The 23,932-nt window shown below is 43.8% G+C and overlaps 1 protein-coding gene across 1 annotated transcript in view; it reads right to left on the reverse strand.

The window, feature by feature from the left end:
- SMG1 (SMG1 nonsense mediated mRNA decay associated PI3K related kinase) overlaps positions 1-23,932 on the reverse strand; it is a 2,768,248-nt gene that overhangs the window by 655,617 nt on the left and 2,088,699 nt on the right. The window lies entirely within an intron of this gene.

A 23,932-nucleotide genomic window follows, 5' to 3' on the forward strand; every position in this document is an offset into this window, starting at 1 on the left:
AGACGTTCTCACTAAATTTCTCCGTACAAAACACACCCACTGAACTTTACTGACCAATCCCTACCTTCGCACATTCTCATTTGCATTCGTCGCCACCCCAGAATCCCTATTGGTATTACGCTCTGCCTGCAGACTACTGCCATGTCCGCGGACACGTAGAGGATCAGAGCGTGACGACTGTACATTTAAATATTATTCCCCTTTTCCCCTTTAAGGTGGGCTCTGAAAATAGCCGTTTTATTTTGTTTTTTGGGCAGATGCCTAACAGACACCTGTTATATTGTTTTTTTAAATATTTTTTCTTCTTACTTTACTCCTACAATCATTACAGAACCTTCTCCAAAGCAAGCCTTACATTCCTAAAGAACATGGCATTTCCCAAAGAAGATAACGAAACACCATCTGCTTCAAAATAAGCCGCATTACTGGGAACAAAGTTCTCGTGGCTGCAGAAAAACATACCAGCTCGTCGTAACATGAAAGCATGCATGCCGCGATTGATGTTACACCTCCCAATACTTTGATCAGGAAAGAAAACAGAACGGTTGTCCCATTTTGCTTTAGGGAGGAAGCCAGAAAAAATTACTTTCGCGGTTGGAAAAATGTTAATGACTGCTTGCACCAACTGTTACAAATCTTCCAGCAAAGTACGTGAACTCACGTAGCCCAAATGGCAAGCACCGTAGTGCAAATGTACCACATGGGGACTGGTCATCCTACGCATGTCTCTGCAAACTTGGAGAATTGCCGCGACATTGCGATCAGTCTCAACGACCCACACCATCTCCACTGCTCTCACATCGAAATTGTGTGCCACATGCCTACTTTCTGAATAGTGCTGTAAACCATGGACAAAAATATCTCCAAGCACCAAAACCCTGACTGTCTCCACCTCTGCCATCTTCAGTACACGCACCGTCTTTCGACACAAAACAACAATGTGAACATCTGATTGGCTGATGTCTACAGTCCCCTTTCCATGCTGGATTTGCTGTAGAACCCTGTATGTGGCACGCTCTACCCGCGGACAAGGGCTGTCTACGTGCGTCACGTAACTCTTAGCCAGTCCTTCTACCCTTTCCACATCACTCGCGAATCCATTCCCTCATTGGACACAGCTAAGCAGTCACACAACCATCCACCAATCACATTCAACATCTCTACATCTAACTCCGTCATCAAAACTTTGCACTTCAAATGTACTATTGATCACTCTGAATGCAAGTCGTATATCATTGTAAAGCACCTACTTCAAAAACTACTGTGCAAGTGTCGCGGATTTCTACGTACAGCTCCATGCATGCGCACATGCATGAGTACAAAGTACTGGTAAGCATATTTTAATCAGAGAACATGTGCAAGCAACCCTTATGATTTCATTTAAACAAATTAATGTCACTAAATCTGCATAGCCAATACATACCAACGCTCCCTCTTTAAGTGCAAAACTTCCGATTTTTCATTGACAAACCGCATTACTTCTTACGGTCTCCCGCAAAACCTACACACACACGTAACAACCCTCACCATTTAGCGCGAAACTCGATTTTCCATTAGAAAATGTCACAATGTTTTACTGTGTACCGCCTAAATTAATGCTACTTCCAATGCGATCGTATGAGAAAAATAAACGTTCCCGATTGCTGTGGTGACATCTCCCTCTGAGGGTCTCCCGATTTTTCAGATTCGTACTTCTAATATGAAAGTAGTGAAATTTTTCCCATCTACTATAATGACCTATCACTTACAAACCTTTCTGCTATGGACAACACAGCTTAAAAAAAAACAAGGCATTTTCATAAACTAAAAATTGTACTCAATTTTGCGAATCAGGTTCAACTAACATACTGCAAATAACATACAAAGGCTGCTCATAGTGAAGTGAAATGCACACATGAACTGTGTTGAGTTATCAAAGGAGAATACTCTGACAAAAGATGCAAAATTAACTTGTACAGTAACATCACTGCTTTAAAACACACAAAGTTACTAACTTCTTTTTACAAATGCAGTGAAGACTACTCTTCTGAAAATCAACAGCATCTACACTGCAAACGACATATCCGAAGAAACCTGGTCATTCCGCAAAAGTAAATACAGTACTACCTTTATATTCTTACTGTTCCTCAAAGACTGTGTTGGTTATTTATGTAATTTGCGCACCAAAATAAACACCGATTTCTGAACCATTCTACCCACAAATCCCCATTGATTAAAGAAAGAATAACAGGCAGAATGGCTCACAAATCCGTGTTTTTGGAACTCAAATAACAGAAGCCTTACAGTGTTAGTACTAGAAAACAAATAGCTGTTTTAATTCTATACCATTACGTTTACTATGAATGCTTCTCCTCACCACTAGCTCACTTTGTACTCTCATCTGAAGCACAGTGTAGTAGTATACAAACAGAAAAATAGCCTTCACAACTCATTGTAACTGCTCAATGCACATTCATACACCACCACAAACAGCTTGCCCATAAAACTCATGCACACAGCACACATACATTGTACAACGACCAAACCATGCATTCTTTTTTTCAACAGACCCCAAAGAATGCCTACCAAAAAGCAAGTCCGTAGAAAGGAACGCAGAAACAGAGGAAATGAAAATAAAACTGTCCAAAGTAAGCATCCATCTGTAGCAGTTTGTAGAGAACGTTGGAAAAAGACAGCTAATACAGTCGTTTAGCGAAACAAAGGAAGCTTCAACTACCGAAACTGTGGCTCCTCTATCAAAATATGGGACGAAACGGAAAACGCTTTACAAAAAAATCAGCTACCAGGACTGCTAACAATGCTCCTTTTATTCCTGATATAGTAACAAGAACGCATAGTAAAAAAAGTATTTTAGCAAAAATGTTTCGCCGGAGTCCTTCAGAATCTAATAAGAAGAGGACCAAAATCATCCTCAACCCTTAAAACCTACCGTAGAAAATTAATCCTACAAGCTCTCGTAGACAGTGCAATCCTTCTCAAATGGAAGTTATTTATTTTAGTGTTAAATAGGATGAAACCACTGACAAAACTACAAAAGAAACTTATCAATAAACGGAACGTCAACAAAAATAACTTCTTAAATATTTGTGGAGGTGAATGGAGTCACACAACAATCACAGAACCATATTTTAATGAACCATACAAACAAAATCTAACAAACACAATTGCCATCCATAGCAGTGGACGAGGGTATGAAAAAAATCAATAATACCATCATGGAACAAGAAACACTGCTTACAAAAGTATCCCCTGAAAACTCAGAATTACCTCTCCATTCGACTGAAGTAGACCGTCCAGTATACAAATGGCTGTGCACGTCAATGTGTGACATTCCTAACAAATCTTTCTAATCTTTACGTCAGTTTCTCAGTTTGTGAAAGGTAAAGACAACAGCAAAATGAAACCGCTGCAAAATATGGGATATCTGTCCAGTGCGCAAATACATAGGACTACAAGGACATTCATTAGCCTGCATTTCAGGACCTATTTGCAAAAGCATGTTCCAGGATATCAAAAGGATATAAATACATCATTCAAATGTAAGAAATCTAGTGTACAAACTGTACTATGCTAAAAGTTCAGCTTTAGAATTAGCCAATTTAAATAACACTCTTCTACATGGTACACCCAAATACCTACAAGAAGAAATCGACCGTACCCAGAGAAAATATTTTGGAAGTGAAAGCCACTTACAGAATGCAATAGTTTTAGAACAGACTAGTAACAATTCTGCATATAGCAGCCTTCTATTACACACATACAAAAAAGAAATACTAACATTTAAAAGTGCATCGGCTGAAGTACCAAACCATGTGTGTGTATGTGCTGCCGCAGAACGTTTTACAAAAGGAACACAGAAACTAGACACGTTACATACAAAATAGAAGACAATGAATATTCCAAATGGTTTGAATTAGCTCTCTACCTTTTAGCAGAAAACAAATACCAAATAAGTGAACCCCTAATATGTTGCAGTTACTGCACTACAAAACTGGACAACAACCAAACTCCTTCACATGCTATCACAAATAATTTAGAATTATTCCCACTACCAAAACCCCTGCAACAACTCAATTTGTATGAGAGCATCATAATTCAAACAGTTCACCCATTTCAAGCAATAATACGGCTTCAACCAAAAACAGCAAAATTACCTCCCTCTGAATTGGTGAGAGGCATTCGTGGCAAAGTAGTTTGCCATTAAATCTGACAGAAAATGTACACACTCTAGGAGTGCAATGTCCAATAGAGCATTCTTTAATTTTCTTAGTAAATGGTGTACCAACAAAAGACAAAAACATTTGGCAACAGCTGGTGGACTTACATAAGGTTAGGCAAGCCTTGCAATATCTGAAAGACAATAACGAATACTACAAATAAATAAATATTGAAGATCGCTTAAGGGAAACAACTGAAATAATTCAAGAGTCATCAGAAACTGGTCAATTTGAACTTCTGGATCCTGCTGCAGTATCCATTCTTTTGGACCATTACACAATTCATCCATTGCATTCCAATGAAAGCATAGATGATGTACTAGAAACGTACAAATGCGACAAACCAAAGGGTCACCAATGAGCATATGGGAAAAAAGTATAGAAGCACGTGCATTTCCACTGCTATTTCCTACTGACAAAGGCGGAAGATACGATGATAGATCCACTCAGATTACGGCATCAGAATACCTCTCATTACGAATGTATTCTCAAGATCCACATTTTGTCTGAATCTGGGAATACATATTCCACCTACTCTTTGAAAGTGAACTAGCAACCCTATGTTACGGAGTTGCACACATTTTGAAATCTGGAACCTACTTTCAAAATATGTCAGCTACGCAATTAATACAAAGTGTACAAGAAAAGAACAAGTTACTTCTTACCTTGTAACGTTCTTTCGACGGGATGTTCCTCCGACGTATTCCTCATCTTAGATATATCCTTCCAGCTCTGCTGGCCTCGGAAAATTTTTTCTCCAGAGGGCGCTGCGCGTCGACGTCCCTCGAGTCGATGACCCTCGACAGCCGCCGTATCGACGCTCGACGTCATCCTGCCTATAAAGGCCGCGCGCAGCGTCCGTTGCTCAGTTCCGTTTTGTAGCCCACAGTATTACTGTTTGGACTAGACTAATCACCCTGAAGGAGCGTAAGCTGCAACAACAAGGGAAGTAAAACTGCGGGGATGGATGGGAGGGTCGATGAGGAATACGTCGGAGGAACATCCCGTTGAAAGAACGTTACAAGGTAAGAAGTAACTTGTTCTTCGAAGGGATTGTGTCCTCCGACGTATTCCTCATCTTAGATAGGCTCCCATAGCAGTATTCTATATTCGGAGGAGGGAGTACTGACTTCACGCTGTCTTCTATTGGTGAATAGAATGCAGTACAGCCCTTCCAAACCTAGTCTCTTGACTAGAGGAGGAATCCAGATTGTAAAAACGTGTAAAGGTATGGACAGATGACCATGTAGCGGCCGCACATATGTCTTTAATCGGCACGCCTCTTTTGAGGGCCGATGAAGCTGCAATACCTCTGGTCGAATGAGCCCTAAGGTTTTGAGGGGGCTCTTTCCCTGCCAGTTTATAACATTCCAGAATGGCTAGAATGATCCATCTGGAAATGGTCTGCTTAGTTATTGGTAACCCCAGCTTGTGACCTGCGTAGCCTACAAACAGCTGGTCTGCCTGTCTTATCCTGGCTAGTCTACTAATGTAAAAACTTAAAACCCTCCTAGGGTCTAGTCTGTGTAACCTCTCTTCCTCTTTCCCCGGGTGAGGAGGATAGAAAGATGGTAGGATAATCTTCTGAGAGATATGGAATTCAGAGACTACTTTTGGGAGGAAATTAGGCTTCACTTGCAGGACAACTTTGTCTTTGTGAAAGATTGTATGAGGGGGTTTACAAGAAAGAGCTTGTAATTCGCTCACCCTTCTAGCAGATGTAAGTGCTATTAATAAAACAGTCTTAAGGGTAAGGAATCTTAACGAACAAGAATGGAGAGGTTCGAAAGGTGTCCCCATCAGGAAAGTTAATACTAAGTTTAAATCCCATAGGGGAACTTGGAATGGTCTTGGGGGATAAACATTGGTTAACCCCTTTAGAAACTGTATTACCAAGGGTAATTTGAAATAGGATGGTTCCTCCGCAGTACGCTTAAAGATAGATATCGCTGCGAGATAGCCCTTAATGGTGCCAACTTGAAGGCCTGAATTTGCCAAATATAGTAGGAAGGACAAAACCATTGGTGTACCACATGAAAATGGGTCGATATTCTGTTCTCTACACCAGCTGCAAAATCTGTTCCAACGGCAGCGGTATAAAGACTTTGTTGCTGGCCTCCTTGCCGAAAGCAACACCTCCATAACATCATCAGGGAGGTCCCAATCCTTGTACCTCAGCCGTTCAGAAGCCAAGCGTGAAGGTTGAGGGTTTTGATGTCTGGATGGAGAACCTGACCTCCCTTCTGTGAGAGTAGGTTCTCTCTGAGAGGAAGTCGAAATGGAGGGCAGATGGACAAGTCTAGAAGGTCCGGGTACCACGTTCTCCTGGCCCAATCCGGGGCAATTAGGATCATGGTTCGCCGGAATCTTCTCAACCTCCTGATCATTTGAGGAATGACAGGGACCGGTGGGAACGCGTACAGAAGCGGAAACTCCCAGTCCACTATGAACGCGTCTCCCAGAGCTCCTCTCGGAGGAAATTCCCTTGAGCAGAACAGGTCGCATTTCCTGTTTAGGCTGGTGGTGAACAGATCTACCTGAGGGGTTCCCCAAAGGGCGAAGATCTCTTGAAGGACTTCCTGAGCTAGCTCCCACTCGTGAGAGACTGTGTTCTGCCTGCTCAGAGCGTCCGCTGTCAAGTTCTTCTCTCCGGCTAGGTGAACTGCCGATAGAGAGATTCCTTCTTGGATTGCCCAAAACCAGAGCTGCATCGCCTCTCTGCACAGGCATCCGTGACTACTGTTATCTCCGGCCAGGGTTGCCAAAACTGTTCTCCTTTCAGAATGTTCTCCTGACAGGCCCACCACTGAAGGTCTCGAGCCACCCTGCCGGGAACCTGAAGAAGATCTGTCATTCTCCCTGAGAATTGTGACCACTGAGTCCTCAGTGCCCACTGGAGGGATCTCATTCTCAGGCGAGCCTCTGGCACAAGGAAAATGCAGGATGCCATGAGGCCTAGCAACCTCAAAAAGTCGAAAGCTGGGAGACGTTGGGCAAGTTGGAACTTGGTAACCATCTGTAGAATATCTTGAGCCCTCACCTCTGGTGGCGAGGCTTTTCCCAGGGAAGTATCCAGGATCGCTCCTATGAACTGGAGTCTCTGCGATGGTATCATTTGAGACTTCTTTAAATTGAGGGAGAAGCCCAGCTTGTGAAGGGAGTAGCATACGTGATTTAGCTGGATCTGAGCTTGCTCCGGAGAAACAGCCCTGATCAGCCAATCGTCCAGGTAGGGGTAGACGTGAATCCCTTCCCTCCTTAGACTTGCCGCCACTACCGACATTAACTTGGTGAAGACCCTCGGGGCGGAGGTCAGCCCAAAAGGCAGTACTCGAAATTGATAGTGAGAGTTGCCAATTGCGAACCTCAGGTATTTCCTGTGTTTGAGATGGATAGGCACATGGAAATAAGCGTCCTGAAGGTCCAGAGATACCAACCAGTCCTGAAACTGAAGGGCCTGGAGGATCTGAGAAAGAGTGACCATCTTGAATTTGTCTTTCCTGAGGAATTTGTTCAATTCTCGCAAGTCCAAGATGGGTCTCAGTCCTCCGTCTTTCTTTGGAACGAGAAAGTAAGGGGAGTACCAGCCCTTGTTCCTCTCCGCTACAGGTACCGGTTCTATGGCACCTTTCTCTAGCAGGTCTATAATTTCCTGCAAGAGGAGCGGATCTGGGGCTTTCTGAGAGCTGATCCCCGGTGGATGACTCTGAGGTATACGTAGGAAAGGTAGGCAGTAACCTTGGGCAACTGTTTCCAATGCCCAAGCATCTGACGTGATAGCCTGCCATTCCGCCAGATGTTGAGTCAACCTGCCTCCTACAGGTGTCCTGTGAGGGAAGTCCTCAGAGTGGTTTTGGGGCGGCTGATGCAGATGGTAAAGAGGCACCTGCTGTTGCTGCGGCTTTAGAATATCTACCCCGTCCACCTCGGGTAGTTCTTCTTTGACCCCTTTGAGCCGGTCGTCCTCTACCTCTTCCGAATGAGGAGTAGAAGCGAAAGGACTTGCCCCTCGCAGAGGTTCCTGTGGGACGAAAAGGAGTCTGACGGATTGCAGCTCCTAGGGATTTTGCTGCTGCTTTTGAAGTTTGCAGTTTCTCTAAACTGTCATCCGCCTTTTTCCCGAACAAAGAAGAGCCATCAAATGGCATGTTCAAGAGCCTGGCTTGCACATCTGGGGCAAAACCCGACTTTCTCAACCAAGCGAACCGCCTGGTTGATGTACTTGCCGCCATTGCTCTGCTGATACTGTCAGCCGAATCAATGCCCGTCTGGAGGGATTCGCACATAGCGTCTTTACCGTCCTGTATAATATTCAGGAACGCATCCCTTTCTTCTCCCTCCGGGATGCAGTCAGCCGCTGTAGAAGCACACTCCCAAAGTGTATGGCTGAACCTAGCAAGGGTGCAAGTAGCATTAACAGACTTTAACGCCATGCTACATGCTGAAAAGACTTTCTTAGCCATAGCATCATATTTTTTATCGTCCTGTCCTGTGGGACAGTAGGATAAGCCGTCTTGACGTCGGTAGAGGATGCTGCTTGTACCACCAGACTTTCTGGGGATGGATGTTTAGACAAGAACTCTGGGTCTGTGGAAGATACCCTGTACTTTGCAGACAGTTTTTTATTTACTGCTGGTATTACATCTGGGGTTTCCCAGTTTGTCATGATCTTTCTCTGAAGAGCTTTATGAAAGGGCACCACTGGATCCTCTTGTGGGCCTTTGTCAAGAATATCCGTGAGGTCACCTTGCTGGAAAGATTGTGAAGGTGTAGACCACCCCATGAACTCTGTAATTCTGGCCATTAAGGCTCTGTAGGGGGTTTCAGCATGCTCCCCCGGGTCTGGTTTAGCAAAATCCACCTCAGGGGAAGTGTCTAAACCACTTGCCTCATGTAAAGAATCATGAAGATCCTTTAATCTGCGCTCTTCAGAGGAAAATTCCTCTCTAACTGGGGTTACAGGTCCCTGTAACTCATCTTGTTCTGACAAATCACCCTCTTCTAAAATTGAGGATATAGTTCTCAATTGTTCTGAATTAATAAAGGGAGTAAATCCCCTTTCCAAGGCAGAGGGTGCTGAACTTGTCATTATTGGCCTCGAAAACGTCGATGTCGTCGACGCCGACGTCGAAGGCTTCGAGCGTGGCGTCGAAAACAGAGGTGGAGGCCTCGAGGACCTTGACAGAATTGGAATTTTACTCGACAATATCGACGACGTCGAGGGCCTGGGAATCGTCACTGGATGTGTGGTCATCGTGACTTTTCTCGGCGTCGACGCCGGTGTCGAGGCCGGCGTCGAGTCGACAGACCTGTGTGTCGAAGGTCCCTTCGACAACGGCGTCGAAGACCTCGACGTCGACGGAACCTTCGAGGAAGGTTTGGAGGTCATAGTCCTACTCGAGGGTTCGAGACGCGCTCGAGAGGTTTCTTTCGCCGGGTACTGCGACTCGCGGCGTTTTTGACCTTTGGGTCTTTCGACCAGAGCATCGCTCTTGGCAGTCTTCGAGGGGGTCGAGGCCGCTTTCTCGAAGACGCTCATCATGTTTTTTCTGAATTCCTCCCATTCAGCCCGGGAACTAAGTTTCGTGGGGCAAGGGATTCTTTTTGGCGAAACAGAGGAAGAGGAAGACGGAGAAGGGGATCTTCGACGTTTCCTCTTCGAGTGTTTCGATCTCGAGGAGTGATGAGACCCACTCCGAGATCTGGAGCGTGAATGGTGACGAGGAGACGAATGTCTCGACTTCGTCGAAGAAGAAGAAGCTTTAAAAGTCTTACCTTTCTCCAGCTTCCCCCTACGCTCCTTCAGGGCCTTAGCTGTCATGGACATACAGTCCTCGCACTCCGAACAATGGTGTTCGGCTCCCAAGCACCACAGACAATTTCTGTGAGGATCGGTCAACGACATCTTTTTCCCACAATCTCGACATTTTTTGAAGCCGGATCGAGGGGTTGTCGGTTCCGACGAGGAAGCCATCGAGTACGATTCGAATAACTTGAAGTAAATATTACTAAGAACTGAGCAACGGTATTCCGAGGCACCGAGTAGCGCGGAAAAACGGAACTGAGCGACGGACGCTGCGCGCGGCCTTTATAGGCAGGATGATGTCGAGCGTCGATACGGCGGCTGTCGAGGGTCATCGACTCGAGGGACGTCGACGCGCAGCGCCCTCTGGAGAAAAAAATTTCCGAGGCCAGCAGAGCTGGAAGGATATATCTAAGATGAGGAATACGTCGGAGGACACAATCCCTTCGAAAGATGAGGTTTTACAATCAAGTATAACAAATCTGTTTGCAAACATGTGTGGTACAAAAGAATACTGGTTCCGACGGCACGGAGACGTACGTTGTATGATCAGAAATCTTGGACCACCGACTTGGTTTGTTACACTAAGTTGTGCAGAGTATGCATGGGAAGATTCACATGAATTCCTACGCATATCAAACAACAACACCAACATAGATATATTAACACCTGGAGAACTTTGCTCTCTAGATCCAGTTAATGTGTCAAGATATTTCCATCATCGTTTCATTGCTATGCTACACTTTATTTGTAATAAAACTGTTCCTCCCCTCGGAGAAGTTCAACACTTCTTTTGGAGAAAAGAATACCAAGCGATAGCAGCACCAAATATTCACATGCTTTTATGGATCAAAGGTGCACCTAAATTTGGTCACGACAGTGATGCCACTGTTTTGCAGTTCATCCAAAAATATGTCACTTGTGAAATCCCTTCACAACGGACACATAGTGACCTGCATAGACAGATTTTACAATTTCAAAGACACAAATGTGGCAAATATTGTCTTTGCAAATACAAAAGCAAAGGGAAATACTACACCAAATGCTGCTTTGGTTTCCCTAGACCAGTTACAGAAACAGGTGAAGTGAAAAACCTCATGTCTTCAGTTCGACATAGTGTTAAAGGTAAATCACCTAGGAACACGCATTACATAAAAAGAACAGAAGAATCAAAATATATCAATGATTACAATGCAATCATTGCCCTCTTATGGAATGCAAACATAGATGTGCAGTACACTGCAGACAATTCCACTGCAGTTGCACAATATGTTAAAGCCTACTTAACAAAAGCAGAAAACACAGAGCTTCAAGACCTCTGGAATGACCCATCATCAGACAAAACACTATATCTGAGATAGCCTAGGCATAAAAATGCGCTCAGAGAATGTGGCGCCTATGAAGTGGCAGATCATTTAACCGGTACTGCTTTGTATGGAAAATCAGACAACATAGTATGGCTAAATCTTGGTTCTGCTAAATCTAGAAAAAGTTCTGAAATCATATGAGGACATAGAAACTGCCAGAAATTATCCCAACAGCCAAGACATTTTGAAAAACCATTTACTGGACACATACTATCCGAACAGGAGTAGCACTTTGGAAAGTATGTGTCTATACCACATAGCTCAAAACTTTGCATACAAAAATAATATAAAACCTGATGAAAGCAAAGGTAGATATAGAGTAACAGATTGCGAAGCAGCTTAGTGAAAGTTACCAAATGAAGCTTAATTAATCATGTCAAATTGTCATTAAAAACTCCTCAACAGAAAGAACTATATTACATGTCTCTGCTACAACTTTTTAAACCATGAAGAAAAGAGCTAGAGATATTAGATAACTATGACTGCTATGAAGATGCTTTCAAAGCAAATGAAAGAGCTATCACCGATGTGAACTTTACGCAGTACAAAACAATGTTGCACAATGAACAGCAACACGAAGAAGAACTTCAGGCCCAACTAGATAAGGACACTTCCGACAGTAGTCAACCTTCTGTAACAGGAAGCCAATAACCACTAGAACAGCCACTAATAGCAAATGAGGCAGGATTAGCCATGACAGAAGTGGAAAACACCATGTGTCACTATGAATAAGATATAGAAGACTTAACTGTACTACAAGCAAAACTTAAAGATCAGCGCACCATTTTTGAAGAAGTAACAAAACAAATTGCACATGGTGTACAACACGAAAATAAAGAATGTACCTGCCAAAATTACAAACCTATACTGCTGTACGCCAGTGGTGAAGCTGGGTCAGGAAAAACACTCTTAATCAAAATCATCAGCATGTTCCTTCAAAAATTGACAAACTGTCAGCTGTTGTAACGCCCCCCCCCCCCCCCCCCGAGGTTTAGCTGCCTACAACATAGGCGGTGTCACTTTACACCGATTACTACTCCTTCCAGTAGAACACCAAAACAAATTAGACTATTGCAAACTTTCTGCAGAAGCTGCAATGGAACTACGCAGGGTATTAAAACAAATGAAAATGCTACTAATAGATGAAGTGAGCATGGTCTCCAACCTAATGTTGGTTTGATACACCTCACATTGCAAGAAGTACTTAAAACAAACTACGAAGAACTCTTTGCAGGAAAACACATTATCGTTTACGGAGATCTTCTACAATTGACACCAGTGAAAGGTGAACCTATTTTTAAAACCTTAGGACACAAACTCTGCCGTAAAACTGTTGGCAGCTCAGGAAATGTCAACCTTTGGCAACATTTCCAATACAGAGAATTAACAGAAAACCTGCGGTAATCTGTAGATCTCACTTACGCCAACATTTTAAAAAGTATTAGAGTTGGTGTACTATCTCAAGAAGCACAAGCAATATTGAAAAACCGACACATTCATGCACTTTATGGCGATAACTCATGTGCTACTGATGATATGGAACAATTAGCGCACAAAAATGTCAATTGTATGGCCTTATTACCAACTCTTGCAAGCGGTTTCAAATTCAATGAAACAATGTTAAAAAAAGAAATTTGCGCCACAGACAAACTAGACGTACATGGTATGACACTACCCATGTATGAGCAAGCCACAACAAGACTAAATACCTTAGAAAATTCAATCTCCAACACAGCTGGGTTGGAAAAATATTAAAATTATCCTTAAATTGTAGAGTAATTCTTAAACGTAACCTTGACGTGGAGCAAGGGCTAGTTAATGGGGCACTGGGTACAGTTGTTGGCTTTCAAACATACCCACGTGACAACATTCAGTTTGTCAATATTCGCGTGGACAAACTTTCAGAAGTGAGAAGGATAGGGCGCTCAACTGCTCGATTCCTTCTCTTCAAAAACATGTATGTACGTAGAGAACAATTTTCTCTAACTCTTGCATATGCATTCACCATTCATAAATCCCAAGGTCTTACCATAGAGAAAGCATTGAGAGATATAGGAAACAGTCTTTAAAGAAGGCATGAGCTACGTAGCACTATCACACTTAGGTACACTTGACAGTCTATTTCTAATCAACTTTGATGAAAGTAAACTGAACGCTGATATTCCGTGCATTTTAGAATACAATAAACTGCGTTCACTGTACACCCCCCCCATCTGAAATCATAACCTGTTCCAGAAAAAGTAAAACGTGGTAAAAGAAAACTAATTCAAACAGAAATGCAACAGAATCTGACGGCAAATCCTTCAAAGAAAACAAAAGAAGGTAAAACTTCATCAATTACCACAAGCAAAGAAGAACCTATTAGGGAAAGTAAATCGGGTACTTCTTCAAAGAAGGAACAGCAACTCCGAAAAAAGCACTCTGACAGAACTAGCTGGTCCATTCAAATTTTCAAATGAAACTGGTGTAAGTTGCTTTGCAAATGTAGCAATTAATATTCTATTTCAATTGCCACCAATTGTTAATATTTACTTACACAGTACAGACCAATTGTGTTTGCAAATGTTAGTCCTTCATAGAAATGCAACAAACAATCCTGACAACACGTACAGTGTTCACGGAATAAGACAAGAATTGGACTACTGTGCTGGAATGGTGTGATTCACTATAAACTCACACGAAGATCCACAAGAATTTCTAATGTACTTACTACAAGTACTGGAAAACAAAAACATACCTATAAATGAAATCTTCCAGGTTTCATACATGTGGAAACATACATGCACTCTCTGTAACAATGTGATACAGGAACAAATTCCAAATGAGCGATTTGTGTATGTATCCATACCTAATTGTGAATCCATTCCATTTCAGTAATTCGTACAGAATGCAAACCATGGCAGATTATGCACTATGTGCAATTCAGATAATCGCTCAACCTTACTGATACAAACACATAGTAAGTACATAATACTTATGCTTCTACGTTACAATGCAGATGGTACCAAAAACAACTGCAAGCTGACTGGATTCACACACGGTCAAGTGCCACTTGGGAAGAAAACCTTTACAACAATAGGTATAATCTACCACGCAGGAGCTACAACCAATGCAGGTCACTATACTGCATACATTAAAAAGAAATGTGGATGGTTCAAATGTAATGATAGCACCATTACTCTAAAGCAGAGATTGCCAGCTAATCTAACAAATGCGTAGTTAATCTTCTTAAAGGCAACATTTAATAACTAATGTGTACTTCAACATGAACAAAAATTCAAGTAAAAGTCTATGAACAGTTAGAATACACCAACAGGTATCTAACTGCCCAAGAGTGTATAACAACCACACAGATAAATGAATACCACAGAACCGTAAAAAAAAAATGCAGTTAGAGTACGCCAACAGGTATCTGTTTTTAAAAATATGCAACAAGCCAACAGACATAACATCAGAAACAACAAGTAAACACTCAAGGAAAACAAAGAAATAGTTTGTAGCATAGCAAAGAAAGGTTTTTTATTTTAAAAATCTCACAATTTTTTTCCCCCAGACCCAAGGATTTGAAAAACAAACACAAATTGAGCAAAATGCACAGTACACTGGTTTGTAAAATGTCTATTGTACAATGTAATAGGTCTTTATAAAATACAAACACTAACATGCTCTTTTCTTTTATCACAGAAATTAAAAAAGGATATTTCCGCCAAGTACTAAAGTCATGTAAGAAATATATGGATTCTCAACAAAGTAAACAGTAAGTATAATGTCACACATGTCATACATATTCGAATCTATACGTCTAATCTACGGCGCAGTGGCTGTAGGCAGGGCCTAGCGTCTTGGATGTATAACCTACCACCTACACCCTTCGGCAAAGCAACCAGACTATAGGTCCTACCCACAACCATCGCAGCATATCAAAACCATGGTGCTTATAATTTCACTACTTATAAGTTTATTCTTGGGTGCATGGTCTGCAGCCATGCACCTAAGACTATAGGTCGTGCACACAACCACCGCACCACAGCGCATCCATGCTGACGTATAACCTCACTGCTTATGACTTCAGTCTTGGGTGCATAGCCTTTGGCCATGCACCCAAGACTCAGTCCTGGCCGCCACCACAGCATATTGCACGCATTGTGGCTTCTAACTTCACTACGTATAAATTTGGTTTCGGGTGCATGGCCTTCGGCCATGCACCTAAGGCGCTAGGCCCTCCCCACAACCACCTGAATGATGTTTGATACTACGGGTGTACCTATAGCTGTAATATGCTGCATTAGTTATGGCTAGAGTCTTGGGTGTAAGGCCACAGATATTTGAATGTATGGGTGTGCAGTATATAAAACCCATAGTGGCTTAGAACTCCAGTGCTTATAACTTTGTTCTTGGGTGCATGGCCTTTTGGGACCAAGCCGCTGCCCCTGGAGCAAATTTGGTTAAAATCCGTCCAGCGGTTTGGCATGTAGGTGTGCGCAAAGTTTTTCCCCATTCAGTCAAAAGGAAAAAAAGACGTTTTGGGCCCCCCTATAACTCCCCCCCCCCCCTGTACCAAACATCACCAAACTTTGCAAAAAATGTCAGAGTGTCCCATATACTTTTTTTTTGCAAAGTTTGGTGAGGATTCGTCCAGGGGGAGAGAAGTTATAAGCCGCCCAAAAAGTGCTGTTCCTATGGAAACAGCAACTTAACCATAACTACACAGCCACTACCGTGGCTGTGTAATATTCATCATCGGTGACGTCATCCTACGTGGCAAACTAAAAGAATCTATGGAAGGTTGTGGTTGGGTAACGGGAAACAGCTAGGTATATTTTCTATAGGGGTTGTTTTTGAGATTGGGTCTCCGTCAGGTGGACAACTCTCTCCACTCAAGTGTAAGGCATTGTAAGCATCAGAAAATACAGGACGTCTCATTGGGTCTCTAAACTATAGGGCTCTTTGGTACGTGGCCCTTTATAATTGAGTGGCACTCTTGTACCCTTCTGGAATATTCCACTCGTTAGCAGAATGCATGCTGGTACCCCAGTGGGTCGCACTTGACCATGCCTCCCCACCCAATTAGCCCATCATCCATCAAGCTGTCTGCCATGAGAACAGTCTTTGTACTTGGCCTTGTAAAGTATCACTACTCCTGGGAATAAAAGTGAGTGTGAGCATGACTATCTTCTGGTCTCGGTGTAGCTTGGCCAAAAGTCTATTTTCATCTGACCATGTGACTGGAGACCACGTTTTTTGAGCTGCTTCATTGTATTTAATTGTTTTAAATGATAAAACTTGGCATTCACGGTCCTTCCAACACATCTTAATAGGAGCACAACTCGCACCTTCTCGTTCATTGCATCATTCCATGATAATTAACTAGTTTCTTGGCTGCTTCACCCCTTGACACGGAGCCATGCAGGCCTCTTGATTCTCCTTCCATCCTCAGCTGAGTTTATTCTGCTGCGCCACAGTCCTTTTATTCGTGGGGTCCAGTTTGCTCAAATACGATGTAGAACTTCCAGATTAGTATGCATATATATACCTTGGCGCATCGCCGCAATCTATTCCCTACGTATAGCCAGCCTTACGATTACCTCGTCTACTTGCGTTACTGCATCTGTACAATTATAAAACGGTTGTAATTTTCTTCCGTATATGAAAGTTTTACTAGCTTCTTACTTCGTCATCAGATTCTATAAGGTTTATTCATCTTCACTCTTGTCATCTCTTCTGAGGTGCGTCACTTTCATCATGTGACGTTACCAGTCTCTTCTTTCATCAGTCTTCACATGCTCTTCAGGGATCTTTCTCAAGAGGCTGTCGGTTCTTCATGGGTACATAAAGAATGGTCTTCTTAATGGATACTTTGCTTCAAAGGCTGCTCGTGTTATAGGCATCATTACAGGTGTCTTGCTGGTCACTATTTCCGGCTCCCAACATATAGGCAATTTAGGGGTGGGACTTCCTGTAGAGGCTTTTGGCTCTTCCTCTACATTGTGTTAAATGTTGCAACATGTAAATAAAGTAACTTTTGTGTGGTTCGAGGAGATTCTGATTAGTTCTGTCTCAAAGGAGTCATCTGTACCCCCCACCCACCCCAAGCCGTTGGTATACAATAAACCTCCTTTACTGACAAAACAGGCACTCACTTCTTGAGAGGTGGGCTTATTTTGGTTAGAGATCTCGGAGGTCTGCCCCAACAAGAACACACACTTTGTGTTGACACTGGAAATGAAGAGGTCCACTTGGTGTCCCCCAAAAGCAGAAGATCTCCTCCAGAACTTCCTGCAAGAGCTCCTATTTGTGGGAGGCCAAAGTCTGCCTGCTTAAGAAAACCCGCTTTAACATTCTCTCATCCACCAGATGAGCCTCCGTCAGAGATACTGATCTCCAAAGCCCTGAACCACAGTCACATTGCTTGTCTGCACAGAGGTAAGGCCCCACGCCACCTTGTTTGTTGAGGCAGTGCATGGCCGCTGTGTTGACCGTAAGGACCAGTGCGGCCTTGCATTTCACAGAGGGGAGGAAAGCGGCCAGGGCCAGCCTGATTGAGGCTTTCAAGATACTGTGGGAGACCACAGTCTGCTTATAGTCACGTCTGTCAGGTGAGCACCCCAACCAGTCAGACCCATCTGGGACCACAGTCACTTGGGGCCAAGGCTGACAAAACAACGCGCCTCTCAGAAAGATGTTCCATGTGGCTCACCAACCAAAATCTAGAGTCACAAGATCCGAGACCTGTAAAAGGTCTAACACATGGCCCTGAAACTGCGACCACTGGAAATGGAGAAGCCACTGAAGTGATCTTGTGCACAACCTCGCTTACGACACCACTGGGATGCAGGATGCACTGAGGCCCAAAAGGCCATGGAGCCCACAAGGTGCAGGAAAGCAGAGGCCAGGACAAAAGGACATTGGCCAATCTGAAAGATGTTTGCCACTCGGTCCTCGGATGGGAAAGCCCTGTCCAGGAGTGTCCAAGATGGTTCTGATGAATCGGAGTGGGCAGTCGAAACCCGAGTATTCTTGAATTTCAGGGAAACGTCCAAACTGTGCATTTGCAGAGCAGATGCTCAGACACTAGATCTGGGGAGCAAGCTCGGATGAGCAGGTCGTCCAGGTAGGGAAAGACATGAAAGCCCTCCCGCCTCTGGTGAGCCACCTTCACTGCAAGCAGCTTGATGAAAACCCTGGGAGCCGTAGAAAGGGCGAATGGCAGGACATTGAACTGATAGTGATGTTGGCCCAACACGATCCTAAGGTACTTCCTGTGCTTTCGATGAATCAGCACGTGGAAGTAGGCATCCTGAAAGTCCAGTGATAACAACCAGTCCAGTAGATTGGGGGCCTGCAGGATCTAAGCCAGTGTAACCATCTTGAACTTGTCCTTGCGCAGGAACAATTCAGCAGCAGCAGATCCAGAATGGGTTTGTGGTCCAGAGAGCTCTGTAGGAACAAGAGGCAATACTCCTGTTGGACGACATGTAAGGCCAATCCGTGATGAACATATGCCGCAAATCCTGACATCTGCAGTTAAAAGTTGCGTCTGACCAGACAATGCCCACACAATCTGCAGCGTCTAGTCCTGATGGCAACATCTTGCGGGCAGCCTCCTTGCCACCAGTACCTAAGGACAGGAACTCGTCCCTGATCTCTCCCTCAGGGACGTGTTTGACTGCATTGGCCACATCCATGCAAAGGTTGAAGGAGAACTTCGCAATGGCACAAGAGGCGTTCACAGCAAGCGGGGCAATAATGCCTGATGCAAATACCTTACCCCGGAGTCAAGCCTCTTTCTTTTCCTGTCTGGTAGAAGGGAAGGTGGGTGTCTTCAGGCTAGCTGTCGCAGCCTGAACCACCAAACTCTCTCAGGAGGCTTGGGAGGAGATAAACAGCAGGTGCAGTTGGACAGGATGGTGCCTCTTCGCCAGGTCCATGTCCACTGCTGGAATACAGGGCACTCTACTGTCACATTGAAGGGCAGGAGCATTTCCTTCTTGGGGGCATCGTCCAAGATATTGCACAGTTCGTACTGAACCTTGGATCTAGACGGAGTTGAAATCCCCAGCGTACAGGCCACCTTAGCGATTAGTCGCTGGAAAGCAGCTTGAGGCTTTCCTGGGGTGGAAAGCTGGCAGAATGTTAATTTCTGGGGAGGTATAAAGACCATTGGTGACACCTGCAGGTCTTTGGCTAGACCCAGTACATCCTCTCCTTCCCCATAGAAATCCTCTGGGAAATCTCACTTCCCTAGAGACCATAGGTTCTTAGCCAAAGGGAATCTGGTCACCCTGCTCGTCATAGATGTCTTGCATCCTAGAGATGGTGTTCATAGGGAGTGGAAAGTATTCTTGCGTGGCCGCAGTGCCAAGGACACTGACGACGCTGGAGCCGAGGCTAGTCGCAGAACATGAAATGGGACCCCTCGGCGCTGCAGTCGAAGCTGATGGCACCGCCGGCCAAGCTGAAGGCACCGAGGCCAGAGCCCCAGACAACTTAAAGCCTTAGAGTGGGCATGGCATATAGAAAAAGTTAAGCTTAATGAGTGTGTTCCCGATTAGCAAACTAAGTGCTTGGAAAAAAAAAGAAACGAAGGACACAGGGCGGGGCACCGCAATACTGCCCCGAAGTCATGTCCAGTGCATAGAGGTGTCGGGTGAAGCTGCGTGGTGCTACGCTGCGCCCCAAAGCAGCAAAAAGGCATCAGAAGAACAGCTGCGCTGGCAAAGGGATAAATGAGGAATCCATGGGAAGAAGGAATTCATTAGAAGAGGTATAGTGAGGATCCCCCAAACTCACTAGCCCATGACACCACAGGAAACTGTGGAAGCTCTTGGCAGTTAGGAAAGTTCACTCCATGAAAACATGCAAAGCATTTGAGGAAAGGTTAAGTCATTTGCAGCCCCCGCCACAGGCATGGGCAAGCCACACAAACCCAGGGAAGCATGATTTAGTAAAAGAAAGTTTCTCAAGACAAATATTCTCTGCTCAAAGAACATTGAAATTTTACAGAAATCTTACGGAAATACAGAAATACATAGTAATTTATCAGATCCTTGCATCTCAAGACATAGAACCTGCATGCCCACTTGGAGGCATGTTCATTACACCACTATCTTGTACTAACGCAGAGGCCGGAAGAAAATTGAAAGATAAAACATTTCATTAATATGTAAATAGACCATATTTGACCAAAATAAAAGCCTCACTTTCAAAGCCGCTATTTTCTCCGAGAAAAGCATTTAGCTGAATGTTAGTGCAGAAGCAATAGCTTTGAGAAAAACATCTCTGAATGCATATACTCAAAAGGATCCACCATCATAAATATCAAGACAAAATACAAATACCAGGATGGAAGCGCAGAAAGCAGAGACGGCATACAATACATTCTTTAAAAAAACTGGACAGAAGTATGAATAACAAAATAAAAACTTTCAGCCTTTACTGGGCCAAAATTGACAGACTCTTAAACCAATGATGGAAGGAATTCAAAAACAACTGCTCAAGGAGACAACGGATCAATGCTTTTAGCAGAAATTAGAAAATCTCTAGCATAGAGGACTTTACATGCAGTCTTCAAATCACTGAATTTTATTTTCTTAACCTTCCAATAACGAGTGTTAATGTGGATTTTCTAAATCAGCCCTTTATAAAGATTCTGAAGAGCCTCCCTATTTTGGTGAACAGGGAAAGACACTAATGTCTAACGTAAGGTGTCACAAATGAAAGCCAGATACAAAAGTTGTCATGTTTTTGGTTAAAGACTTATATAATGGAAAATTGGTTGGGAAAATGTCTCTCTGACCCTATACTAAAGAGGTGTTTACCTACCTAAAAAACAAAAACTAAGCCTGTGTGAGAATGTCAAAAACTAAAAAGCTGTCCTTGTGTCGAAAACGTCCTATCCTGACCCTCACACTACAACAAAAAGTGAGAAAGGAAATGTCTTCAACCTGATGAGGCAAAAAAGTGTTCACAAATGATAATGAGAATAACTCCAACAAAAATGTTTTCCAATGTGAAAAGACCTTGGATCCAGAGGGTGGTGCCCTTCCCCAGGATTCTTAAATGGGATGGCAATGACTCTTCACTAACAGTTACTTTGGGTCTCTCGCTGATTCACAATACTCCTGTCAGGCAACACGTTAGGCAACACGTTCTGTAACGGTCTTTCTTTAACACAAGTCTCTTCTTTGTCCAACAAACACTGTATTTATATATTTATTTTTACATTTGTAAAGCGCCTAAACCCTGAGGCACCAAGGCGTTGTTGCGGACCAGTAACATGTACATAAAGCTTCAACAGAGGAGTGACAATACCCAATGGGGTAAACAGTACAGATTGGAAGGGTAGTCAGTGGTTGTGTTCGAGTGGGAGCACTAGGCAAATAAGAAGGCCGAGTAGGAGTCTTCTGTTCTTAGTTCTGGGGGGAGGGCATTCCATTGGTTCGCGGCCACGGATGGGAAGCTCACTCCACCTCCTCTGGCTCTTTTCACTTTAGGGAGGACCAGCCGATTAGCATGGAGGGATCTTACTGTCTGCTGGATTTTGATAGTTCAATTTTCTTGTGCAGATATTGTGGGGCAGTGTTGCTTAGGCATTTGTGGGTAATTGACAGTATTGAAAATGATCCTTTCCCTGAGGGAGAGCCAATGCGCCTTTTTTCTGGCAGCTGAGACATGGTCTCTTTTCGGAATATTTAGAGCAGCTCAGAGTTATTTTGAATGATCTGTAGCGTATTGATGTTCCGTTTGGAGGTCCCAACAAAGAGGACATTGCAATAATCCAGTCTCGCCCCCGTGATTGCTCTTGCGATGGTAAGGCAGGCCATTCATACTTTTGATGGTGTAGGCTGCCGATGAGGCCACTGCACTCATTTGTTTGGTAAGAGATAAAGAGGCATCCAGATAGACGCCCAGAGATTTTACAGATGTAGATACTTGGATCTGGACTCCATCAATTCTGAAGGAGGTCTACTGCGGGCTGAGCTTCTGCAGCCTGGAGGGAGAGGCTACTAGCAAGATATCAGTCTTGTCATTCATGCATAAGACGTTCATGGCCATTCGGGTTCGGATGGTAGCGTATACTTTGTTGAGCCTGAGGGAGTCTTCGTCGTAGGAGCCCCACAGGGGAAGGAGTATTTGGGTGTCATTGGCAAAATTAGTGTAGGATATGCCAATGCCGTCTAGTAGGTCGAATAGGGGTTTGGTGAAAATGTTGTACAATGAAGGGGAGATATACTGTATTAACCTGGGCCTCCATAGACAGGGATTCCAATATCTTAATACCCAGGTTATGCACTGTTTTAGCAGGTTTTGGTACGGGCCCTGCGGTGCCGGCCAGAAGTGATCGGTCCATCCCCCGGCCGCCCCTGGCAGACCCACGATCAGGATCACCGTCTTCCCACCGTTCAGCTTGAGCCAATTTGACTCCATCCAAACCCGGACGGCTTCCAAGCAATATTTTAGCCTATCCCTTACATCAGCCTGCTTCAGGTCCAGTCTAAACAGAATCTGTGTATCATCTGCATATGAAAAGACCCTAAAGCCAAATAAACAGATGAGGACTATCAAAGGGCACATGTACAAGTTGAAAAGTAAGGGAGATGGGGCTGAACCCTGCGGGACTCTGCAAGCAACCGCGAGCGAATGAAAGGAACGGAGGGAGACTATTTGAGAGCATGAGGTCAGAAAGGCACGCAACCAGTCCAACACTGCCCCAGAGAACCCTGCCTCCTCTAGCCTTGCTATCAGGATAACGTGATCAATGGTATCGAAAGGGCCGGCAGGTCTAAGAGAATGAGGCCTGCCGTACCGCCCTCGTCCCTGATCATGTTAAGGTCGTCAAGCACTGATACCAGGACCGATTTGGTTCCTATCAGGGGGCAAAAGCCCATTTGGCAGCTTTTTAGAATATTTTGACCTTCCAAGAACATTCTCAATTGGGGGGTCACCACTGCGTCTAAAACCTTCACGAGGAAGGGTAAGAGTGAAATAGGCCAATAGTTTGCCAGGACTGAGGTGTCCCAAGGTTGTTTTTTAAAATAATGGTATAACCAAGGGTTCTTTAAGTTTAAGGGGAACTTGGCCACAGATCAGAGATGAATAAAAATCCATAGACGCCAATTTAAACAAATGCAGTGGAATGTGGTGAAAGGGCGATGCAGATTTAAGCCTTGCTACTATCTTGATCACTTCCTCTCTATTGGTAAAAGTGAAATCAGCAAAACGCGTCTCTACCTTTCCTTCTGACGGCAGCGTCAGGATGTCACTTTCGACACTCACACTGTTTCCGTCTTTAGAGTTCCCCTTCTCAGCAATTCCACTCCTGATCTCTTTGATTTTACTAATGAAAAAAGCTGAGAGATCGTCACATAAATGTTGCGAATGGGTAAACTGTGTATTGCTGCTTCGTTTAGTCAACTTGTTTAGGATCTCAAATCATTTTTTTGGGGTATTCACTGCGGTTTGAAGTGAATCCTCAAAATACATAGATTTGGCCGCTTTCAAGGCCTTGTGGTAGGCCGCACGTTGCTACCTATATTCTTAATACA

Source organism: Ambystoma mexicanum, chromosome 2q (assembly GCF_040938575.1).
Source record: "Ambystoma mexicanum isolate Mex_15411 chromosome 2q, UKY_AmexF1_1, whole genome shotgun sequence".
NCBI lineage: Eukaryota > Metazoa > Chordata > Amphibia > Caudata > Ambystomatidae > Ambystoma > Ambystoma mexicanum.